We start from the raw sequence: 9,272 nt of genomic DNA on the forward strand, positions 1-9,272 counted from the left end.
TATTACCTCTCTGTGCAAAAGTGAGACTCACGAACATGTACATGTTGGTTGTCTTGTCTCACAAGACTCGTTTGAAGGTCCCCCGGTACCAGTTGAAAACATTTATGTAAGTATATACAGACTGTTTAATGCCAAAAATATGGGTTTAAATTCATGTAATTCATGATCTTTCTTATATTTCTCAGATATAGGAGAGACACTTCAAAACAAACTTCCTTTTGATGATTTTTGGGGACTATCTGTTGTTCCATGTAGTGAATCTACTACTCAATTCGTTTTTATGGGCTAATAGCAGTAAGGCCAAAAGTAAAATTTTATCAAATATTTTTTTTATATACAGTACCAGTCAAAAGTTTGGACACACCTACTCATTCAAGGGTTTTTCTTTATTTATACTAATTTCTACATTGTAGAATAATAGTGAAGACATCAAAACATGTAAGGAATCATGTGGTAATCAAAAAAGTGTTAAATAAAACAGCATATGTGGTAACTCCTTCAAGACTGTTGGAAAAGCATTCCAGGTGAAGCTGGTTGAGAGAATGCCAAGAATGTGCCAAGCTGTAATCAAGGCAAAGGGTGGCTCCTTTAAGAATCTCAAATATAAAATATATTATGATTTGTTTAACCTTTTTTTGTTTACTATATGTTTCCATATGTGTTATTTCATAGTATTGATGTCTTCACTATTATTCTACAATGTAGAAAATAGAAAACATAAAGAAAAACCCTGGAATGAGTAGGTGTGTCCAAACTGTTGACTGGTGCTGTATTTTTTTTGCTACTTTAGGTCTTAAGGTCTGCAAATTCTAAATCAAATAGCTAAATGATCCTTGTTTTGACTTTCTTAAAACAATTCCATGTAGCTTAGTAGAACCCCCCTTAGACAGGGCTTAGACTCTGGTGGGTTAACATTGTTTTCTGAAACATCACAGTGGATGTCAGCATTTTTTAAACATTTTAGTCATTTAGCAGGTCGGAAGTTAACATACACCTTAGCCAAATACAGTCGTGGCCAAAAGTTTTGAGAATGACACAAATATTAGAGGCAGTGGACAGGCGGCTGTAGGAGGGGAACCCGTGGTGTTGGATGGGGGGCCACGGAGACCGGACGCAGCACACACAGACTGGTGAGACCCGTCATCCACCATCAGCTTAGTGGACCTGCTGGACCTAGGTGTGACAAATAAAGGTCAGAAGGTAATTTCCAATAATTCAGACTAAATTCATGAGACATTTATAAGTTATATTCTTCAATAATCAACTTGTGTATCATAAATTAATGAACAAAATGGCTAAATCACAGATTGGGCCTTTAAGGCCAAATATTAGCAATTATTTATATTAGGTATAAGCAAAAGATTAGACCCTAGTGTAGGAGAAATTCATGCAGGTATTTATACTTTGTGCTTAGTTGCCTAAATGTACTGTACAGTCGTGGCCAAAAGTTGAGAAAGACACAAATATTAATTTTCACAAAGTCTGCTGCCTCAGTTTGTATGATGGCAATTTGCATATACTCCAGAATGTTATGAAGAGTGATCAGATGAATTGCAGTTAATTGAAAAGTCCCTCTTTGCCATGCAAATGAAATTAATCCCCAAAAAAACATTTCCACTGCATTTCAGCCCTGCCACAAAAGGACCAGCTGACATCATGTCAGTGATTCTCTCGTTAACACAGGTGTGAGTGTTGACGAGGACAAGGCTGGAGATCACTCTGTCATGCTGATTGAGTTTGAATAACAGACTGGAAGCTTCAAAAGGAGGGTGGTGCTTGGAATCATTGTTCTTCCTCTGTCAACCACGGTTACCTGCAAGGAAACACGTGCCGTCATCATTGCTTTGCACAAAAAGAGTTTCACAGGCAAGGATATTGCTGCCAGTAAGATTGCAACTAAATCAACCATTTATCGGATCATCAAGAACTTCAAGGAGAGTGGTTCAATTGTTGTGAAGAAGGCTTCAGGGCGCCCAAGAAAGTCCAGCAAGCGCCAGAACCGTCTCTTAAGTTGATTCAGCTGCGGGATCGGGGCACCACCAGTACAGAGCTTGCTCAGGAATGGCAGCAGGCAGGTGTGAGTGCATCTGCACGCACAGTGAGGCGATGACTTTTGGAGGATGGCCTGGTGTCAAGAAGGGCAGCAAAGAAGCCACTTCTCCCCAGGAAAAACATCAGGGACAGACTGATATTCTGCAAAAGGTACAGGGATTGGACTGCTGAGGACTGGGGTAAAGTCATTTTCACTGATGAATCCCCTTTCCGATTGTTTGGGGTATCCGGAAAAAAGCTTGTCCGGAGAAGACAAGGTGAGCACTAGCATCAGTCCTGTGTCATGCCAACAGTAAAGCATCCTGAGACCATTCCTGTGTGTGGTTGCATCTCAGCCAAGGGAGTGGGCTCACTCACAATTTTGTCTAAGAACACAGCCATGAATAAAGATTGGTACCAACACATCCTCCGAGAGCAACTTCTCCCAACCATCCAGGAACAGTTTGGTGATGAACAATGCTTTTTCCAGCATGATGGAGCACCTTGCCATAAGGCAAAGGTGATAACTAAGTGGCTTGTGGAACAAAACATCGATATTTTGGGTCCATGGCCAGGAAACTCCCCAGACCGTAATCCCATTGAGAACTTGTGGTCATTCCTCAAGAGGCGGGTGGACAAACAAAAACCCACAAATTCTGACAAACTCCAAGCATTGATTATGCAAGAATGGGCTGCCATCAGTCAGAATGTGGCCCAGAAGTTAATTGGCAGCATGCCAGGGCGGATTGCCGAGGTCTTGAAAAAGAAGGGTCAACACTGCAAATATTGACCCTTTGCATCAACTTCATGTAATTGTCAATAAAAGCCTTTGACACTTATGAAATGCTTGTAATTACACTTCAGTATTCCATAGTAACATCTGACAAAAATATCTAAAGACATTGAAGCAGCAAACTTCGTGGAAATTAATATTTGTGTCATTCTCAAAACTTTTGGCCACTATTGTACATTTAAACTCAGTTTTTCACAATTCCTGACATTTAATCCGAGTAAAAATTCCCTGTCTTAGGTCAGTTAGGATCACCACTATTTTAAGAATGTGAAATGTCAGAATAATAGTAGAGAGATTGATTAATTTCAGCTTTAATTTATTTAATCACATTCCCAGTGGGTCAGAAGTTTACATACACTCAATTGGTATTTGGTAGCATTGCCTTTAAATTGTTTAACTTGGGTCAAACATTTCGGGTAGCCTTCCACAAGCATCCCACAATAAGTTGGTTGAATTTTGGCCCATTCCTCCTGACAGAGCTGGTGAAACTGAGTCAGGTTTGTAGGCCTCCTTGCTCGCACACGCTTTTTCAGTTCTGCCCACAAATTGTCTATAGGATTTAGGTCAGGGCTTTGTGATGGCCACTCCAATACCTTGACTTTGTTGTCCTTAAGCCATTTTGCCACAACTTTGGAAGTATGCTTGGGGTCATTGTCCATTTGGAAGACCCATTTGCGACCAAGCTTTAACTTCCAGACTGATATCTTGAGATGTTGCTTCAATATATCCACATAATTTTCCATCCTCATGATGCCATCTATTTTGTGAAGTACACCAATCCCTCCTGCAGCAAAGCACCCCCACAACAAAAAGTATGATCTTTGTCCCCATGTGCAATTGCAAACCGTAGTCTGGCTTTTTTATGGCGGTTTGGAGCAGTGGCTTCTTCCTTGCTGAGCAGCCTTTCAGGTTATGTCGATATAGGACTCGTTTTACTGTGGATATAGATACTTTTGTACCTGTTTCCTCTAGCATCTTCACAAGGTCCTTTGCTGTTGTTCTGGGATTGATTTGCACTTTTCGCACCAAAGTACGTTCATCTCTAGGAGACAGAACGCATCTCCTTCCTGAGTGGTATGACGCCTGCATGGTCCCATGGTATTTATACTTGCGTACTATTGTTTGTACAGATGAACGTGGTACCTTCAGGCGTTTAAAAATTGCTCCTAAGGATGAACCAGACTTGTGGAGGTCTACAAATTTATTTTAATTTATTTTGATTTCCCCATTATGTCAAGCAAAGAGGCACTGAGTTTGAAGGTAGGCTTTGATATACATCCACAGGTACGCCTCCAATTGACTCAAATGTTTTCAATGATTCTATCAGAAGCTTCTAAAGCCATGACATAATTTTCTGGAATTTTCCAAGCTGTTTAAAGGCACAATCAACTTAGTTTATGTAAACTTCTGACCCACTGGAATTGTGATACAGTGAATTATAAGTGAAATAATCAGTTTGTAAACAATTGTTGGAAAAATTACTTGTGTCATGCACAAAGTAGATGTCCTAACGGACTTTCCAAAACTATAGTTTGTTAACAAGACATTTGTGGAGTGGTTGAAAAACAAGTTTTATTAATGACTCCAACCTAAGTGTACGTAAACTTCCGACTTCAACTGTACATTTTTGTACTATTGTAGTTTTTTGTACTCGTCCCCCATGGGAATCAAACCCACAACCTTGGTATTGCAAGTGCCATGCTCTACCAACTGAGTCACGTGACATTAAAATGTATTTTTTTAAATCTAACTACCGCCATTCAAACAGGCTAAGTAGAAATTCCATCTTTGTCTGGTGAAGAGCAGCAAATGATATGAGCGATTGCAAACATATCTAAATGGTTGTTACCGCTGGTCCCAGCCCTGTATTGTAATTCATTCCAACATTACCAGAGGTAAATATGTGTGATAATAAGTTCAATGCGCCTATATTTGGAGGGAGACCAATTGTCTGAGCTCCCAGGCCTAATCTGTTTGCAGAGATGTTTGAAATCCAATCCAACAGCTATTCAAACTTCCTTCTCATCCCAAAACTCACATATGAATTACAGGCCTTGCTCTCCTTTCTGAAGCATCGCTTGTGTGTCGGTTAAAGCTGATCTAGGTCTAATTTATGTAAGCTTTTAGCGTTCTTTCTACCTCTCTTTGCTTACCCAGTGTTGTGCCTTATTAGCCACTCTCTGGGGACATGGGGTTCCAAGGACTGAGGGATTCGATATCAAAGCTAAAGTGGGCAGTGCTCTGTTGATGTGTCGTGCTGAGGGGAATGGGTAAACTCTCCGTTACCCAGTCTTCTCCCACCAGCCTAGAGGGACAGGGAGAGGGAGAGAGTAAGTGAGTAAGAGAGACTGAGACAGACAGACAGACAGACAGACAGACAGACAGACAGACAGACAGACAGACAGACAGACAGACAGACAGACATACTGAGGGAGAAAGGGGAATGTAAAGTCTGCGCTGTCCATACTTCTTGGAGGCTACAGGAGAGAAAGAACGACAGACCGAGGGAGAAAAAAAATGGAGATATGGTTTCTTTGACCCTCAAGACGTAGGTGGACTTGAAATTGTGCTGAAGGAGCCGGGGGCCTCAAGACAGGATATGATGACAGGATCTGAGTCAAGGTCTTGGAGCTGTCAGAGTGAGGCGCGACAAGGCTCGAAGGAGATGAAACTCTGCTGTCGCAGCATAATGTGTTTAGACAGGGACAGATGTGACGCCGGTCTCCAGAGATTCAGTGACTTTAGTTGTTTGTGGTGAGTTGTGGTGAGCATTGGCTCATTGGAGAGCATTCCTAGTATAGTAATCTCTAGTTTCTTGCTGGTGATGGGGTCACGAACTCCAAAACAACTCACTTGAATTGGGCTTCTATGTGCGACCACTTACACTTGATCATAACTTACATGAATAAACCATTTTAAAAGCTTAGAAATGCTTTAGAAATGATTATAAGTTATTAATGCTTATAAATTGTAATGCTTATGTTTATGAATGTTTATACAAATAATGTTTGTTTTTTATGTATACCATTAACCAATATTTTCTTAATGCAAATTCATAAAAGTTATTAGCGTTACCAGTGCACCTATTGGTCTTGGTCCTTTGAGATTTTAAAAGGCACATTCAGTAGCTTTTCTTGCCCTGTGGTAGCAGAATAAAGTCTACACTATTTAGATCCTCCAGTCCTAAAACTCATACTTCAACCAGGAAGCTAAGTAATGATAACTCAGGTTAAGGAATGAATTATAGGATATATGCATCAGGATTTTCATGCACAGCAGGGTGAGTAATGACCAGTTATGTCTTGTGGAAAATACATACTCCCCTAGACTCATCATACAAAACACATCGGCCGTGTAGCGAGAATCGAAAATAATTTTAGCAAAGTGAAATGTTTGACAGCAGAGGAATTGATAGCAAATACGATATTCAAGAGCTTGAATATCCTAACTGTCTTCGCTTGCTCCACAGAGTTGCCTTAACCTCACTAAAGCAATGTATTTGACCTTGTTATGAATCAATGAATTCCCTACCTCGCCTAACCTACTCTCCAACTTTAACAGCTTTCTTACCATTGACATTCATGTGTGTGCACTTCAGGAAAAAATATATTTGAAGTATTCTGAGGTTCATGCCACAATTGCAAAGGTCTGTGAACCATGTCAAGAGCGCAAGTTCAAAGAGGGCACAATTTCTGGTCTGACTACACCTCCATAGCGGAACACTCCAAACTAAAGTGCCTAGATTGAAGCCACTGAGGCAGTGGAGTATACTTGATGGTACTAACGTTAGTGTTGCTAGCTGTGAAAGCAGCATTCCTTTCAATGCTGGGAACATGACTACTTATTATTCGAAACCACAAGAGACAAATACCAGCGATACCAAGTCTTCTACACTCAAATTCACCAAGGTTTAAATATAATTGGCATTTCGTCAAACAAGAGGTATAAGCCTATATACAGTATTTCTAACTTGTAAGTTCTTTGAGTTTGACACATTTTGTCACATAGGTGACATGAAATACATGCTCCATGGGGGCTGGCTATGCATATCAAATCTCATGCCATGATGTATGTACGTTGAGGTTATGCAAATATCGGAGGAAGAAAAGCTCCCTATTTTATAACCCGGAAGCCTTTGCGAACATATGAAAAGTAAGACATGCATCATAAATAAAAAGGAAAGCCACATCAAATGCCTGCTTGTATGATTTTCTACCAGTGCAGTTTCCCTGTAGGGTAAGTGATGTCCCAAAACTTCGATTTTTCTATTTTACCCACGGGAGACTAGAAAGGGGGGACATGTCCATCGTGTCACATGGCACATGGTCACTTTATGGTGTCTATATGCATCTGCAAACATTGGTTGTTAAAATGATTCACCAATGTTTGCTCTCATGTCTGCTTTTAGTTATTGTAAGGTTGTAAAGTTGTGGTAACGCACGCATACATTAATATTGTATATCCTTTCCTTAACAATATGACCCGGGCACTTTGCACCATGTTATCTAAAGTAGTAACATAAAATCCATCATCTCAGGGGAAAATAGAATATTGTCACGTTCGCTGGAATAAATATCGGACCAAGGCGCAGCGGATGTTGAGTTCCACATAATTTAGTAAAACTTAGCAAAGACAAAAACAAATAAACAATAAACTAACAACGAACTGTGACTACAGAGGTGCTACGTGCACTAACTCAAAACAATATCCCATAAAACACAGGTGGAAAAAATGCTACTTAAATATGATCCCCAATTAGAGACAACGATAGCCAGCTGCCTCTAATTGGGAATCATACCAAACACCAACATAGAAAAACTCAATTAGAACCCCACATAGAAAATAATAACTAGAAAACCCCCAAGTCACGCCCTGACCTACTATACCATAGTAGGCTCTCTATGGTCAGGGCGTGACAAATATAGAAATGCATTTGGAAGTGTGGTATGGGAGGATAGTATGCTTTTTGGTGGGGGGTTAAATGGCGCCATGTGGTAAAGACAAAGGGTGAGTACAAACACTTATTTTTGACTTAAAGAGCCATTTGATATCACATCATAGTCAAGGTCTTGCATAAAATCTCCTAGGCATTTGGATAAGAATGTATCTTTCTAGCACTATTAAAAGAAGATTTGATTCAATATCATAACAGTGAAGTTTTTTTCTCCAGAAAATCACAGATTATTTGTACTGTTATTTTTTCCCCTAGATTTGTCACAGTAATGTGTGGTTCCGCCAGAAACAGAATAATTTACAATAAAGATTTGTAACACTTTACAATAAGGTTACATGCATTAGTTATTGACTAAGCATGTACAATACTTGGGCAGAATTTTGTTATAATAATATAGTAATTATAATGTAGAATTAGTTTATAGTTAGCAAACAAAATGGTGCATAATAACATGAATTAGCATTATTTGTGTATTAGTTAACATTAACTAATGACTCAACTACATTGACAAGACTTACTTAGAATTAGTTAATAGTAAACGGAATGCAATCTCCAAAGAAAACACCTTAACTAGTCATAACTGCAGAGATAATTATGGCGTGAGGGACCATCTGTTGTGCCTTCTGTAGATTAAGGAATGTGTTTGTCACGGCAGCCTTCCCTCTCTTCACTAAAAGAGGGGGTGAAACAGGGATCGGACCAACACGCAGCGTAGCCAGTGCTCAACATGTTTAATTAAACAAAAATCAGTGAACACTTACAACGAACAAAAAATAACAAAGTGTGGCAAACCGAAACAGTCCTATCTGGTGCAGAACACAAACACAGAGACAGGAAACAACCACCCACAATCCCCAACACAAAACAAGCCACCTATATATGATTCTCAATCAGGGACAACGATTGACAGCTGTCTCTGATTGAGAACCATATTAGGCTGGACACAGAAACAGACAAACTAGACACACAACATAGAATTCCCACCCAGCTCACGTCCTGACCAACACTAAACAAGCAAAACACATAAGAACTATGTTCAGGACGTGACAGTACCCCCCCCCCCCCCCCCCCTGAGGTGTGGACTCCGAACGCACCCCTAAAACTCAAGGGGAGGGTCTGGGTGGGCATCTGTCCGCGGTGGCGGCTCCGGCGGTGGACGAGGACACCACTCCACCACTGTCTTTGTCCCCCTCCTTAGCGTCCTTTGAGTGGCGACCCTCGCCCCCGACCATGGTCCAGGAACCTTCACCAAGGCCCCTCCTAAATATAGACAACTCAGGACAGAGAGGTAGCTCAGGACAGAGAGGTAGCTCAGGACAGAGAGGTAGCTCAGGACAGAGAGGTAGCTCAGGACAGAGGGGCAACTCCGGACTGAAGGACAGCTCCGGACAGAGAGGCAGCTCCAGACTGAATGGCTGCTCCGGACTGGAGGGCAGCTCATGACTGGAAGGCAGCTCCTGACTGGAAGGCAGCTCCTGACTGGAAGGCAGCTCC

The sequence above is a fragment of the Salvelinus namaycush genome, chromosome 12, assembly GCF_016432855.1.
Source record: "Salvelinus namaycush isolate Seneca chromosome 12, SaNama_1.0, whole genome shotgun sequence".
NCBI classification, from domain to species: Eukaryota; Metazoa; Chordata; class Actinopteri; order Salmoniformes; family Salmonidae; genus Salvelinus; species Salvelinus namaycush.